Below are 15,802 nucleotides of genomic sequence, written 5' to 3'. Positions count from 1 at the left end.
TTTTAAGAAAACCAGAGACCTGTGGATACAAAGAAGAATTGAGAAACCAAAATACCAGAGGGAGAAGAGTTTCTTTTGGGTAAACTGAATTTGCCAGCTACTTGAAGTATCTGTTGCGTCTGTGCATGTACGGAGAGTAAGGCCTGCCATACACAGGGTGACTCTAGTAATGTAAAGGGGAACAAGTGGGGCTTTTGACATTTCTGTGATCTGGAGTGAAGTCCCAAACAATAGGAAGTCCAGTAGAAGGGCCACTCAACTGAACCTAGCCCAAATTGCTAACTCATATAATAGGGAGCAAAGAAAACAGTGGTTGTTTTGAGCCACTTAGTTTTGGAATAGTTCGTCACACAGTGATAGATAAGGTCCAAAATTCTAAAATTCCTCAGATGTAGGAAGATGATTCAGATGCCTGCTAAAAAAATTAAACCGCAAACACAATTACATAAATAAATAAATACATAAATAATATCATCTGCTCACAAAGAAATAAATGTGGTGCTGTCAAAGACACCAGTTATGGCCACTTAAAAAAGACAAGTGATTAAAAAATAAAATAACACTATGTAAATTAAAAAGTAAATATGGAAATTTGAATAAAAAACACCTAAATTTGAGAAAGGAATACCTTTCTAAGAAAATTTAAATTATCAAAATGAATCAGGAGGAGGTAGATAGGTATAGTGTCCACAACTATAGAACTGAGAAGATAGATGGGGTCTACCCTTTTAGGGGTGCCTTGGTGGCTCAGTCTGCTAAGCCTCTGGCTCTTGACTTCAGCTCAGGTCATGATCTCACAGTTTGTGGGTTCAAGCCCTGTGTCAGGTTCTGTACTAACAGTGTGGAACCTGCTTAAGATTCTCTCTCCTGCTCTCTTTGCCCCTTTCCTGCTCGCTCTCTCTCAAAATAAATAAATTTAAGACAAAAACAAAAACAAAAATCTATACTTAAAAAAAAAAGAATAAAAACCATAAGCATGGTAAAAGACATAATTTTCCCTACTAATTCTAAGAGAGTATCCCAATAAAAATCTCACAATTAGATAAAGGCTGAACAAGGTTCATCCTACTTATAAATATCAATCTCTGAATTTTTCAAATTCCCAGATAAAAATATCAATAAATTAAATACATTATTCTTTAAATAGTAATAAAATTAAAAAAATAATTTGGGAATGGAAGAATGGGTCGATATCAGTAAACCTGTCATTGTAATTCAATGCATTGACAGAATAAAGGGAAAATAATAATGATTATTTTGTACACTTAGAAAAGATATTTGATAAAATTCAATACTTATTCATGATTTTCAAGATACAACACTTTGCAAACTATGAATATATGGCAACTGCTTTAACAGAACTTTCAGCAAGAAACATATTTAAAGGTGCAACATCAAATATTCAGAAAGACAAAGATGCACTGTACCATGACTATTGTTCAACATTTTGCCATCAGTCTGGACAACAAAACAAGAAAAAGAAACCATACATCACAAACACTGAAAAGAGAGAAGAATCACCACTGTTAGGAGATGATATGAATTTTAACATAAAATCAAGAGAAATCAACTGATGAGCGTTAAGTAAAGTTTTTGCTAAGATGTCTTGAGTATAAAGTCAATATATAAACACAAGTAGTTTTCCTACATATAAGTAATTAAAAAACGTCCCTGTGTACAATTGTGGGCAACAACTATAAAACATTTTCGGTGGCAATGATGAAACTTTGTGTGATCTATGTAAATAAACTGTAAAATTACCAATGGACTTTAAGACTTACAAATGTAAAATTGCAATTGACACAAACCCAATTCAAACCACCTTAACCAATTAAAAGAAAATCATTTACTTGTGATAATTAAGAATGACAAGGATATAGTTGGTCTCAGGCACAACAGGGTCTAAGGACTTCAGGAGATCTCTGAGCTTTGTGCTATGCTGTATGGTTGTTGTTTATCCTGTGCTCCTGTTGGGGACTGTTCCTCCCAGAATCCAGTCATGTAATTCAGACAGAACCATCAATTATAGTGCCCACCTCCCATTTGCAGGTCGAACACATAATCTAGTCCTATTAGGACTGAGAATGAAATTGATTTTTTTATGCTTAAAATTTTTTTTAATGTTTATTTACTTTTGAGAGAGAGAGCGCGCGCAAGTGGGGGAAGGGCAGAGAGGGAGGGAGACACTGAATCTGAAACAGGCTCCAGGCTCTGAGCTGTCAGCGCAGAGCCCAACACGGGGCTTGGTCTGAATGGTGAGATCATGACCTAGGCTGAAGTTGGATGTTTAACAGATTGAGCCACCCAGGCGCCCCAGATTTTTTTTATATCTTATGTAAACTAGAGATTCAATATCATTTATTCCCTATCTTCCTAACACCATTTATTGAATAGTCTCTATTCTCCCAGTAATTTGTGTTGATGATATATAATACTATCAAATTGTCATTTATGCATGAGCATGAGTCTATTTCTGGATTCTCTTCTATTCCCTTGTTCAGTTTGCCTATCCTGGGCCAGCCGCTCACCAGTTAGCAGAGTTCTTCTTTTCTACTCTCTCTACTTTCCTATCCCAATATCGCAATCTTTAGCCAAGTCCATTATATTTTCGTTATGTGAATGAGGTTTTGGTGGAAACTCATGGCTCTGCTGTGACTTTCCCATTGAAATCAATGGCTTGGGGCAAAAGAGAAAACATAAAAGGAAATGAGTATCTGGGTATAGGAACTTAAGAAAACACAAGCCCCTGCAAATCCAGTGAAATATTATAAAGGGCTTCATGCTTCTACCATATTGGGGGGTCACGGCAAATTTTAAATAAGTACCTAGGGCTAGAATACCTTATATCACATCTGGGTTAACTGGATTTATAGAAATCTCTCTTTAGAGAGATTCAGATGGAATTGTCTAAACTTTATTATTGGCATGTTGTCCTAACACATTTTGATGTTTAACTCAACTTTATTTCACTATAAAAGATTCATTTCTTTTAACATTTTTATTGGCTATTATTTGCTTAGATTAATGGTGAGCACATATACAGAAAAGTGGTACCTGTCTTTGAGTAAATGGCAAAACTATCAAGTGTATTTCATATATGGTTTTTTGTGTGGAAAGGTGGTAATTTCTCTTAACACATCCTTCAAAGACCATCTCAAAAGTTACTTCTGCCATTAAAACTTTCCTGATTTCCTACCCCTGCATCCCTCAAGCTATAAACAGTATTTTTCTGACCTCCCATAACACTATTTATTCTATCATTAAGACTCTTCTTTAAAAACTCTTCTTGTTTTGGCTAGTAATATAGGTTTGTTTTTTTTGTTTTTTTTGTTTTTTTTTTTTTTTTTTACTGTATATGTCTAATTAGTGCCCTTATTAGAATCTAAGCCACTTGGGAGCATGATCTAATTTTGTATTCAGTATAGTGATTTCAGTGTATTACAAATATTCCCCAATTCTAAGGAGTTAGGCATTCTCTCTTCTGTATTTCCATGTTATATATATCACATATGTACATAGCATAGTAATTGATTCCTTTACTTCTCTCCCAATACGCAGTAAACTCTTTGGAGAAAAATACCAAGTCTTGTGTATCTTTGGTTTTTAAATTCCCAGGGATTTTAACGGCTCATAAATATATCTGTTATGAGGAAATGCACTTAGTATTTCTTGAATGAATGAATGAGTAAATGGCATAGTGAAAAAGGAAAACAGATGAGTTTGAAAACAAGCTCTGCCACTTGTGATGCAGATAAAGCATTGAAAGTCTATCTTCATTTGTAACATACGAAGAATTCACTTACTACTAGTATGGCTTCTTTTAATCACCTTTAAAATTTTAGGGCTTGTATACTATTTAAGATCTGTGAAGGAAACAGGTTAAGGTCCTGAGAGAAATTCCTTATAAAATTCTTCCTTAGCTAAGCAATCCTCACTTTTTTCATTTTCTATCAATCATGCCTTCTTCATCACCCTCTCATTCTTTGTTACCACATCCTTCTTATTGTATCCCTTTTCTCAATTCTGCTAATTGCTACACCAAAGAAACATCTCTTTGCCCCTTGATACAAGTGTGGAATTCTTGCTGCATCTTTCGGGACTTTTGTATATCTGTGTGTGGGTAGGTTGGTGATTGAAGTCTGTGCGTGGGTAATGTAAATATAAAGACTGACATATTCTTTATAGACACATCATTCTAACCCCAGAATCTGACATCAGGAAAACTGGATATAAATGAGAATATTTTACAAATATTTATAAATTAGAGTATTATTTTACACTGCTTTCCTGTATAAGCACCATGCATTAACCGACTGCACCACTGGAGCACCTTACATTGCTTTCCTAATTCTTTATCATTACAATCCTAACAAGTCTCACACCAATAACACTGAATCATAGCTTTAAAAACTTGTTGAAAAGAGGCACTTGGGTGACTCAGCTGGTTAAGTGCTGGACTCTTGATTTCAGTTCAGGTCATGATCTCTTGGTTCTTGAGATGAAGCCCTGCATTGGGCTCTGCACTCACAGAGTGGAGCCTGCTTGGGATTCTCTCTGTGCCTCCCCTGTTGGAACTCTCTCTCTCCAAATAAATAAGTAAACATAAACACAAACAAACACCAACCTTGATGAAAAGGATGAGTTTTAAGTAGTACATAAAGGGAGTGGCCACTGCCCCTTGGAAAAGTTAAGAGATTAACTGTTTAAACATCTTTGTTAAATTTTACTGAATTTTCTCATGTAAAGCTGACTATTCTGTATGGAACATGTTACAGTCACTACATCACTTCTAAGATTTATACGTAAGTTCTGAAATATTTTAGCTTCCAGATTCAATAACAATTTGTACACTTTATTGGACTTCAAAACTTGACACCTGATGCAATCATTTTATACATTCTGAAACCCTCATATACTCCTCAAAAGATAGCTAATTGTATTTATGAGGTCAAGGCTTCTACGTTTTTGTTTTTGTTTTTTTTTTTTTTTTTTCCCACCAGGGCCAATTTCTTTTGCTTAGGTTCTGCCAAAGACCCCTAATCAAAGCCAGGCATCTGTGCACTTTCTTGTGAAATCCAGTTTCAGCAAGAACTCCTCAAAGCCAGTTTAGCAAGCACCTTCCCCCTACCCCCAATCTGATCACTCTTCATAGATGACCAGGGTCCTTTTCCTCCACCATCCCCCTGATCACCCTGGCCTGTCTTCAGCAAGAATCGTTTTAGGTTGGTTTAGCCAAAATTCCCACTTACGCCTAATGTTGCCTCTTCGTAATTTTTCAACCGCTCCACCTTGCTCCCTGGCTAAAATTCCCACTTGCCCATGATATACTTGGAGTTCAGCCCAATCTCCTTCCACTGCAAAAATTTTATCACAGTGGTCGTATCTATACCTATCTCAATGATCCTGAATAAAGTCTGTTTTTACCATCTCTAACAAGTCAGGAATATTTTTTTCTTTAATGCATGCTGCATATCCCAAGGAAGTCTAGGATAAAATTCAGAGAACTTAACACAGTCTATCAGAAACTCTACACCAAATGCATGTTCCATAAAAAATTCTGTTTTCAAACTGCAGAGTGTAAATTCTGTATGCAGAGTGTAAATTCTTTATTTTTCATAAAGTCCCTTAATTTGTGATAAATTATTGTTATATAAGTTCCCTAAAAAACGCAACTTTTTATTTTGGCAGAGATTTACTTTTTTCTTTGTATAGTGAAAGGGAATATATACACTTTTTTCTATCTTACCCCTTTTTAGGAATCCTTCCTGAACATCTTGCTGGCCTTGAGCCTCATTTTTTTTTTTTTTTTTTCTCCCAATGCCTGAGTACTGGACCAAAACTTGGTAAGAATTTGGCTCTGGGGAATGCTATGTTGAGTGACAAATGGATGAGGAGGAAGGTTTTATTGAAGCATCTGAACCGCATTTAATTTTCCATGTTGCTTTATTTGTTCCTTCTAGCCCTCAGGATATTGAATTTTGTGGGCTCCGGTTGGGTCGTTGGTACTTCAGGCGTTTAGTAATAAGAAACATAATCTGCTTTTCCCGTTAGGATAAAATCCTCATTTTTATTAAGGGCGGCTTACTACGAACTGTTTTACATAGTATTTTTCTAAACCTCCTGAACGGACAAATTTTCTCTTTGCGCCCTGGCATTGCTTCAGTGGCCTCTGCTGACCTCCTGGCTTGGCAACCTGCAGCCCACCCCTCAGGAATCAAGCGTGACCCAGTGTGGCCTTGCGAGCCGCCTCCTCGCCAGACCCTCCCTCCAGCTTTCCTCCCACGGCCCTAGCTCCAGCTTCCATCCTGCTGCCTCAGCTGTCTGCGACAGCGACACCCCCTCCTCCCCTCAGCGGCCACCCCTCCCCGCCAGCTCGCCGCGCCAGACAGCGGGTAACCGCCGCCTCCGCTGGGGCATCCCGGCTCCACAGGCCTAGCGCGTTCCAGACACCTGCCTCTCACTGGCCACCGAAGCTGCCCCTCACCCTGCAGCCCCCTCGGCAATTGGCCCCGGGCCGTCCCTCGTCATCCTCCGCCTCGCCGCGAGTCCCGCCTCCGTCGCCGGGTCATTTAAGTTTATCACAAATAAATAAATAAAGGAGGAAATAGAAATGCGTAGAAAGTAAAAGCAGTGGGGGGGAGGGGGCGGAGGTGGAGGAAAAGGGGAGGAGGAGCGGAGGAGCAGACAACCAAACCTGATCGTGTCGGTGCTGACCAATCATGGCTCACTCCAATCCGGTCTGACGGGCTCTCTGAACCAATAGTTTTCCACCTCTCGGATCACTGAACAACGAGATACGACTGACCTCTCCAGAGTGGGCGAAGGTGCGGCAGAGGTAGGGGGAGTGGGAAGAATGTCGACCAATCGCCTATTAAGGATTCTCTGAGCGAAGTTTCCGTGCCCCAATGGATGTTTGAGATAGCGGATTGGGCCTCTTCTAGCCCAATCGAAGGTGGTAGAGATGAGGAAAGAAGCATATGAAGGCGGGGACAGGGGAGAGGAGGAGGAAGAGTGCATTTTGTTTATGGGCGGCAACCTCACGAGGGGCGCCCCATTCTGATTGGCTCACTGAAGCTAAGAGTGGCATAAGAACAATCCAATAGCGGAAAAAGATAGAGGGTTCGCGGCGTGAGGTACCCAATGTGGGCCTTCTGCCGAAGAAGTAGGGGCGGGGGGAAGTTTAGGAGTTGAGGAAAGAAGATTAAAGAGCGCGAGGAGGTAACCCCCAAAACTCTAATTTGTTGTGGGGCGGGCTGGAGGGAGGGGAGTGTGCGTGCGAGGGGGACGAGGCGTCCGCGAGACACTTGGAGTGGGGGGCGACGGGACGGGAAAGGAAGGGACTGGGGTGGGGTTGGGGGAGCGAGTTACAGAGACAATCCCGCGGGCCGTCGGCCGGCCGAGGGCGCGCGCCCCCGCGCCCCGCCCCGCCGGCGCCCCCTCCCCCCCGGGCGCCCCTCCTCGCGCGGGGCGGTGGCTGCGGCCTCGCGCGACCCAGCGGGAAGGGAGGGAGCGCGGGAGGGTCCCGGGTCCCAGGAGCGGGCGGGCGGGCAGTCCCGCAGCTGGAAACGTGTCTTTTGCCTTCTTTTCTCTACTCCCTGCGCCTGGAGTTGCCGCTTCCAAGAAGAAGAGCTGAGGGGGACTAGCCGGGGCTCAGGAGCTGCTAGAGGCGCCGGCTTGTCTTCCGCCCCCTCCCTCCTCGCCCTCCCCCCGCTTACCGTGGCTCTCGCGGTCTCTGGAGCGTCTTCAGAGAACTGGGGGGGGCGGGAGGTGTCCTGGCCCCAGAGCCGCTGGACGCCCCTCCAGACACCAAAGCTACCGGCCCCCGCCTGCTTCGCTGCTACGACTATAGAGGAGGGGGCTTGGGAAGGGAAGATACGCCTTTCCTTCTTTCTGTCCTTTGGGCCCCTTTGGAAACATTAAACAATGTTTACGCTTTTCGATAGTTGAGATAGAACGGTTGGAAGCTTTTTGAAAGTTGAAAAGAAATGCACTCTCCTACGTTGTTAAATGCATTACTGTGTGGCTTCTGGTCCTCTTCCACCACCCACCTCACGCCCCCCGCCACCCACCCCCCTCTCCGCAGCTGTTACCCTTTTTAAGGATGCTGAAGAGGCAGGAGGCAGGGATTTTCTAAAAGTTCTATTGATAAACACACTTGCACAAACATATGCTAGGCACACACATAAACTATAAACATTAGCGAAAAACACAATATGGCGTACAGCTACACTACCTAGCACGGTAATCCGCTGATCTCTTAACACTGAACTCAGTTGAATGGGGTCAGTGGCAGGATGACAGTTCTCAAATAAAAATCTGGAAGAAATAGGAAGTAATTTGGAAGTCTGTGGGCTAAATAATGTCCTCAGAATCAGCACTGGCACACGTAAACTTTCTAGACCTGTGGAGATTGTCTTCACCACTTAACCATTAATGGTAAAGTATGGTAAATGATGCTAACAAGTATGCCAAGATGATGCTAAAGTGGAGAGTTTCTCACTGCGTGGTCGTGTATAAGTTTCAGCTAATAGAATTAACAGAGGCCCCTCGTTCCCCATGTTTTCAAGCGAGTTCTATTCCAAAGTTAGCTATCCTTAACTTGTTGCTAGTGAAAGTTTGAAAACAAATTGTAGCGACCATTTTGTAAATAAATTCTTTAGCTGTAAAGACTAAATTTAAATGATAAGCATTTGTATTAGCAAATTCAGTTCATAAATGGTTTACTTTCTTACCTGTTGCTCCTAATCTCAAATACCATTTGCTATCACATGGGAATAGTTCAGATATACTCTCCTCTGTCCCTCACGTAAGTTTGACCAGGCCAGATTTGGCTACTTTCTGCATTTCAGCTTTACAACTAGGTACTTCTAGATTTCTAGGAAAACAACAACAACAACAAAAACAAAAAAGACAATTTACATTGATTTTACATGCCTTTGTTCACTCTTCTCATTCTTAATCAGAATGTATCAAAGTTGGTGTACAAATTGTGCATGGTAATATCACTGTGCCCTCTTGGGAATGGGCTTCTCTCAAAAAAGCTTTTGGAATTGCCCTTGAAGAATTGCTGATGTTACTCTTTGTTCAGGGCTCAAGGTTTAATTCTTAAGATTGTGGTTGTGATTTCCATTGAGTTCAATTTTGGAGGGCTTTAGGCTTAAGAATCCATGGTGCTCAAGGAAACAGGTGAGAGGAAGAAGAAAAGTGAATTTTCTAGAAATATATTAGCTGCTCAGTGAGTCCAGCAGTTGGGTATTTTTGGTTTTGTGATTTCAGATCTCACAGACCAGTGGAATACAGGCCTTTTGCATATGAAGATCAGGTGACAAGTTAACTGTCTACCAGCCTCCAAAGCAATACGCCCTTTCATGGTGAGGTCCCAATTTTAACAGACTAAAGAAAAAAGTTTAAGATTAAAAAATTGTTAAATTTTATCCATTTTTGGGAAGAAGTCTTTATGCTTATCTGTCTAGCTCAATTAAGATGCCAGTATTTTAAGCTTACTACTACAGCAAGAAAATCAGATATAGTTCATGTGTACACTCACTGGCTACTGAAAGACAACATGAGTTTAGAGGAAAGAAAAAACTTCTATGTCTGTGTGGCTAGTGAGAGTTACAATTTTGGGTGTGTGTGTTTAGAACTACTAGTTGAGATGGCAGTTTACTATGTAGTTTGTTCAGAAAGTTTTTGTGACCCACAAATACCCAACTAATTTTGCTGTCAAATTAATATGAATTTGACTACTTGGCATAGGAATAAAATCTAGGGAAAAATCCAGGTTAAATGAATTATTTTTATCTCAGTAGCGAGAGTCTAAAGAAGGCTTTCTTACCAAATTGGACTTGACTGAATAATTAGGTCAGTTTAGATACAACTAAGTTACCCCAAAAGATCTAAAATTTATAAGTGAATTACAAATTATTTCAAATATTTTAGAATGAGTGACAAAGACTTCTTTAAAACATTTGGAATATAGAAGTGGAGATTGATGAGCTCTGCTTTATTCTTTGAAATAATCATGCTTTTCTGAAATGGATGTTTACATTCACAAAATTGTTCTAGACACTTGAGATGTAACAGTGAACAAGACAGAATAACCTGCCTTTGTGGAGTTTACATTCTAATGTCACATATCCTTGCGTACTTAAGATTGCTAGGAGAAGAGATTTTTGTATGAAATTTTAAAACCTAGCTGTTTTCTCATTTTGGAGAGTACAATTTGAAAGAATGTATGGAAGTTTGAGGGACATGGAGCTGTTTACTAATTGCCAATGGCAAGAAAGGAAGAGCTAACTTTATTTGTACCCTTCGTTATTGTCATGAAACTTTCTCCATACATTTTAGTAGGTCTTTTTAACAGATAGGGGTCTTCTTTTTTTCATAATTTTAAGCATGCCTTTGAAATAAATAAAATGTTACTTTATATTTAAAAAAAAATCTGTGTCTTGGAATTTACTGTAAAATTCCGATGGAGCTTTTTGTCTTGTTAGAAAACTGTGGTGAAACATAAGCTAGAATATCTTAATTTTTTAGTAAGAATTTGTTTTAGGAGTATGTCTGAAAAATTAAGTGCCTAAATCTTTTTCAGTTGTGGTTTTATGAAGAGAAGATGGAAATTTGTTGTAATTAATTTATAGGTGACATTAAAGAGAGAAAAAGAGAGAGGCCTGCAAAAAATGCTTTGTTATTTAAACCTTTCTTTCAAACTACAAAGGCATTTGATTGGCACTTCTCTGATTTAATAGACCATTTGTAATGCAAGAGGAACATTACAGAAGATTTTAGCATTACTTTAATCATTTAGTCTGTAGGTGTAAAATCCTAGGTTTCTAACAGAAGGAAACTTGGTGCTCAGTTAACAGAGTATATGATTTAACGTTGAGTTTGTTGCTTTAAGTAGTGGGTGTCTCACCTTTCCAAAACTTAGTTCATAGTTCTCAAATAACAAGTTCTGATTTTCGCTATTTTTCTCTGCCACAGTGAGTCTTGTTTTGTTAGCCAAATCAGTGTTCAGTTAGTAAGTAGGATAACTTTTTTTTTTTTTTTTTTTTACACACAATCCTCCCACTGCCAGCTCTCCTATCCCCTGCTGTGAAGGGCTTGAATTTCTATACCTACATTAGATCTCTATTTATGCTAATTTGTAGCATAATCACCTCTTCCAGAAAGGGTACATATTAATGCACTTTAGAAAACGTTGAGGTTGCCTCTGGCTATTTGTATACTGACCTGCCAGCATTGGAAAGCTATAAATAGGAAGATTTAGGAAGAAAAGCAGAGAATATTGCTAATGGAATATATTGTCTTAGATGAAATCTTTTTTTAAAGAGAAAGGGGAAGAATGGTTGATAGAATGTTAAAAACTAAGAGTGTTTGCTAATTCTAATGGTTGGTTAGTGTGTGTTTATGTGTGTGTGAGTATACATTTTTATATGAGCAGTTTTTGAATAAAGACATATTTCAGTATTGGATAAATAATTCCAGTCCTGCCTTGTGGTCCTTGACATGTTCCCAGGTGATTTTGTTTAACTCATTGTTACTACCAAAACTTTGCTCCAAGCTACATAGAAACATAAGCTAATTAAATCTTTGTAACTTTTGTAATAATTTCAGATTAAAAGTTACTGGAAGTTTTTTGTTTTTTTTAAAGCATAATTAGCCAGTAGCCCCTAAATGAACAAAATCGAAAGTGAAGAGTTCTTAGAACCCTGGATCCACATAAGAAAGTTGAGTTTGAAAGAGGTATTCATAGGGCAAAAGGCAAATCTTGATATCTGACAAGTTTTTATAGTGATAAAACAAGAAATAGAATAAAATGACTAATCTATTAATATTCATATTTTTAAGGTAAGTGTAAGTATGTGTACACTGCATTTTAAATAAAAATTTGGGGTGTTATTGGCTAGATACAGTCATTTCTTTGCCAGAGATACTAGGCTGTGTGAAGGCTAACCATCTGTCAAGTGATAGAGACAAAGAAAGGTTTAATATACTAGCCTAAAATTTCTACAAACTTGTTTTGAATTGTATTGTCATTTTGTTTTGGCCTTCATTCTCTGTGTTGAATATGCACTGGGTTGGTCACCCCACTTTGTTTTATGAACAAACTATTCAAGGTCTAGATAAGGTTATCATCGCAGCTGATGTGATCCAGAGGCATGATAAAATATGTTTTGATTTTGCTTTCATGTGATGATCAAAAACTCACAAGTGGGCCACCCACTAGCAGTTATACAAATGACTTCAAGCACACGTATTTTCACCCACCCATTCTGAATTTTGGGTGTTTTAGTTTCTTTTGCTTTATATATGCAAGCCTTGTATTTCAAACTGTTCCTGCGCTGTGTGGGGGTGGGGTTGGGGGGGGGGGGAGTAGCAACAGGAATCCAGATTGCCTGTTTTAGGTACAATATGGTGTGATGTGAAATTGAAACAGCAGATTGGTGAGAAACTTTAGTTTCAAACAAATATAAACTAGTTTGTTTAGTGAAGTTATACACAAAACAGTAGTCTCTATTGACAGGGCAGTGTTTTTTTAGTAACTTCCACATCATGAGGTCACTGTGGTTCTTTGGGCTAGCAGTCTATTTCCAAAGCATTATATAAGAAAAAGAAGCTCTAATATTGCTGATTGTAATGATATACTTAGATATAGCCGACTGAGGAATTATTTATAGCAGTGCTAATTATATCAATAAAAATAGCAATATTAATACTGTGAGTGTCAAAATCCATTCTTGACAGTATGAGGTAAACAGAACTATAGTCAAACAAAGCAGCAAGCCTCTTTCTACTGTCAGCTCATGAATATGCACTTCAGGAAAAATATACACAATTGGTTTACTGATTTAATCTCTTTTTCAATTATTTTTGACTTTTTAAAAGATGTTCTTTATTTCCAATTTGCACAACATTAAAAAGATAGAGATTTTTCATCTTGAAATTCTTGGTACTTTTTTCTTTCTGTCATTAAAATTTCTAGAGACTTAGTTGTTCATGGTTAAGTATTTTATGAATTATCAGAAATTAATTTTATATGTACCCCCGTTTTTGGAACACAGATTACCATTGCACAGGAAACTGGAAGATCCTCTAACAATTTACAAAACAAAATAAAACAATACAAGACAAACCAAACCCACTACTACCACACATGCATACACAATAAATAAATCTCTGGCTTTTTTTAGACTTAAAAAAAACACCTGTTTCCATGGTTCTGATTTAAGGAAAAGTATAAATTTTCTTTGTAGTTTTCATTTCTTCTAGTCAGTTTTTACAATTTTATGTTGTTTAAAATTTATTTTCCTATTAATACAAAATCATGTAAGTAGAGGTTATGAAATCCAAAGGTTTTCAACTTGAGGGGACATCTAATTTTTTAATCAATTTCTCATGCATTAGATTTAACTTTTTCATTGCACATTGTCAGAAATCTCAGATGTAGAATTAGGAGAGGTTGTTCTGGGTCTAGTGGTGCCACCAGTTGTACCCTCTTGGGCATGTCACGTAATCTGAATCTCTGCCTTAGCTTTTCATCTTCAGGGTCTCTTTCAGCTCTCATAATATGAGTATGTTTCTTTTGACACTTGGGTCCCTGTTTTAGCTTTAGGTAACATGACTGGAAGTGATATGTAGGGCACTGGGAAAAAGCCTATGTAAAATATTTGACTTTGCTTTTTACTTTTAGTCCTTGATACAAGTTTCATTTTAGTGATACTTGCTTGCAAATATAGCATGTCTATAAAAGTATACATACATATAAAAATTAAGTATTTAACAATCTTTTGTAGTTAGTAACTATGATAAGCTTACTATTTTTACATAAATTTCACCAACTCACTTTCGCTTATGAAGATATGTTGCTAACAGAATTTCTTGCATTTTATTCCACATAAAGTTGCTTAACTGGAGAAAGCAGGTAATGACAGCATGAAGTAACTCAGAGTCATTTTCTAATTCTATAAAATATATAGAAAAATAGATATATTTCTTCAAAGAAAAAAGGTAAACTTGGTTTTTGTGCTTCTGTAAGCAAAAAATAAATATACTCTGGGTAATTGGGCCATCTCCATATAATTATTAACTATTGCATTTGATTTTTGATCCTTCGTTATACTTATCCATTGATAGATTTACATAGAAAGGATGCAAGGAAGACAAAGAAATGAACTCTTATTTGGTGAAGAAAAGCGGAAAGAATCTGTGTTAAGAGAAGGCTTTGCAAATAATGTTCTGTCATATATAGAAACAAACAGCTATACACAATTCTTGTATGCCTACTTGTAGGTATTTATTTAGGGGTAACCTTGAAGTTTTCACTTAAAATTTCACTCTCAGTTTCTTTTTAATTGACTCACATTTCTTTTGCTGGTATGAATGATAGCGAGAGGCTCAAAAACATCACGTCCTTACCTATTCACAAATGGAAACAGCAGTCTGGAAAAAGCTATACAATCCCTGGATCCTCCCTCTTCCCTACACCCACCCATAGCTGTAGATGTTCTGGTATTGATTATAAACATTTTATACATCTCCTCCTAGGCCAAATATGCACACTGTCCAATGTAGTAGGTAATACCCAGCTATTCGGGCCTACCAATAGGGAGAAATGTCAAGAAAACAGATCCAACATAGGACACAAAAGGTGATATGATTGCTTTAATGCGTGCAAATAAGGGAAAAATATTCTAAGGGATATTTAGAAGGGAAACTGATTTTAGACGATTAGTTAACCGAAACCCAGTACACATACTGAAGAATTAATGTAAACTTTCTTCTTTTTTTTTTTTTTTAAGTGGGCATGGAGCCCAATGCAGGGCTTGAACTCACAACCATGAGATCAAGACCTGAACTGAAATCAGGCATCAGACCTTTAACTGACTGAGGCACCTAGGTGCCTCAATGTAAACTCTATTCCAAAGGCATTGTGCCAAAAAGACTAGGAAAAAAAGACTAGCCAAAAAGACTATTCCAAAGGCATTGTGCCAAAAAGACTAGGAAAATTACTGGTGGAAAGCATAGTGAAAATAAATCTGAAATAAACCAATAATAACAATAACAACAACAGTAGCCAACATTTATTGAGAGCATACTCTGCACCAGGCATTAGTTATATCTGCATTTTCTCCATTAATTCCATAATCCTATGAGGCATGTATTTTTATTATGGCATTTTTAAAGATAAGCAAGCTGAGGCTCATAAAAGTTTAGTAACTTGTTCAAAGTCACACTGCTGGGAGTTCAAACTCAAGTCCAACTCTAGAGCACCTAAATTCTAAAACACCACCCCACATGCCTCTATTCTGGGATCATTTTCACTCAGTGCTTGCCCAGATTAGTACTGATAATTTTATTTCAAGAAAGGCATAGTGGATTTGGAGAAGGCTTCAGAGAAGGGCACAAGGTGAAAGAGCTGTAAGTGGGAGGAATGGTTGCTATGGTAGAGTCTGTTTTTAAAATGTAACTCTACAGTCTAGAATTACAAATGCTGAGAGGGAATTTGTCTAAAGGTTTCACAGTGGATGGACTGGGTAGCTGCTGCCTGATTTGGTTCAGTGGACAACCGTGGAGCTGGGTAACATGTTAAAGAAGGCCAAAAAAATCCTAAGTAGGAGCAGGTCAAAGGAAGCATTAGATACTGAGGATCCTGGGAAGGTAGAGGTCAAAAAGGAGAACTAAATCTAAGCAGATATTGAGTAACCAAGAACTAGGGATCATACAGGGGAAAAAAAAAGGATGAAGCAGAATAGAAACAATATATATAAAACTGGGACAGATTCTAGGGCTTTGGAAGGCT

The 15,802-nt window shown here is 38.3% G+C and overlaps 1 protein-coding gene and 1 long non-coding RNA gene across 40 annotated transcripts in view; one reads left to right on the top strand and one right to left on the bottom strand.

Moving 5' to 3' along the window:
- LOC132684177 (uncharacterized) overlaps positions 1-7,061 on the bottom strand; it is a 406,296-nt gene extending 399,235 nt beyond the window's left edge. For all 4 annotated transcript variants that reach the window (XR_009612601.2, XR_009612599.2, XR_013557914.2 and 1 more), the window contains exon 1: positions 6,695-7,061. This is a non-coding gene — a long non-coding RNA (uncharacterized LOC132684177). The remainder of the gene's footprint in view (positions 1-6,694) is intronic.
- Positions 7,062-7,119: 58 nt separating this feature from the next.
- ZBTB20 (zinc finger and BTB domain containing 20) overlaps positions 7,120-15,802 on the top strand; it is a 785,665-nt gene continuing 776,982 nt past the window's right edge. For 32 of the 36 annotated variants that reach the window (XM_060640810.3, XM_060640799.3, XM_078453022.2 and 29 more), the window contains exons 1-2: positions 7,121-7,218; positions 9,277-9,371. The gene's annotated coding sequence lies outside the window, so the exon portion shown is untranslated. Of the gene's footprint in view, positions 7,219-9,276; positions 9,372-15,802 lie in introns of all 36 variants that reach the window. The other 4 variants (XM_078453036.2, XM_078453030.2, XM_060640816.3 and 1 more) reach the window with 4 other exon arrangements.

This window comes from Panthera onca, chromosome C2 (assembly GCF_046562875.1).
Source record: "Panthera onca isolate mPanOnc1 chromosome C2, mPanOnc1 haplotype 2, whole genome shotgun sequence".
Classification (NCBI taxonomy): domain Eukaryota; kingdom Metazoa; phylum Chordata; class Mammalia; order Carnivora; family Felidae; genus Panthera; species Panthera onca.
This window is presented reverse-complemented; position numbering and strand designations above follow the sequence as displayed.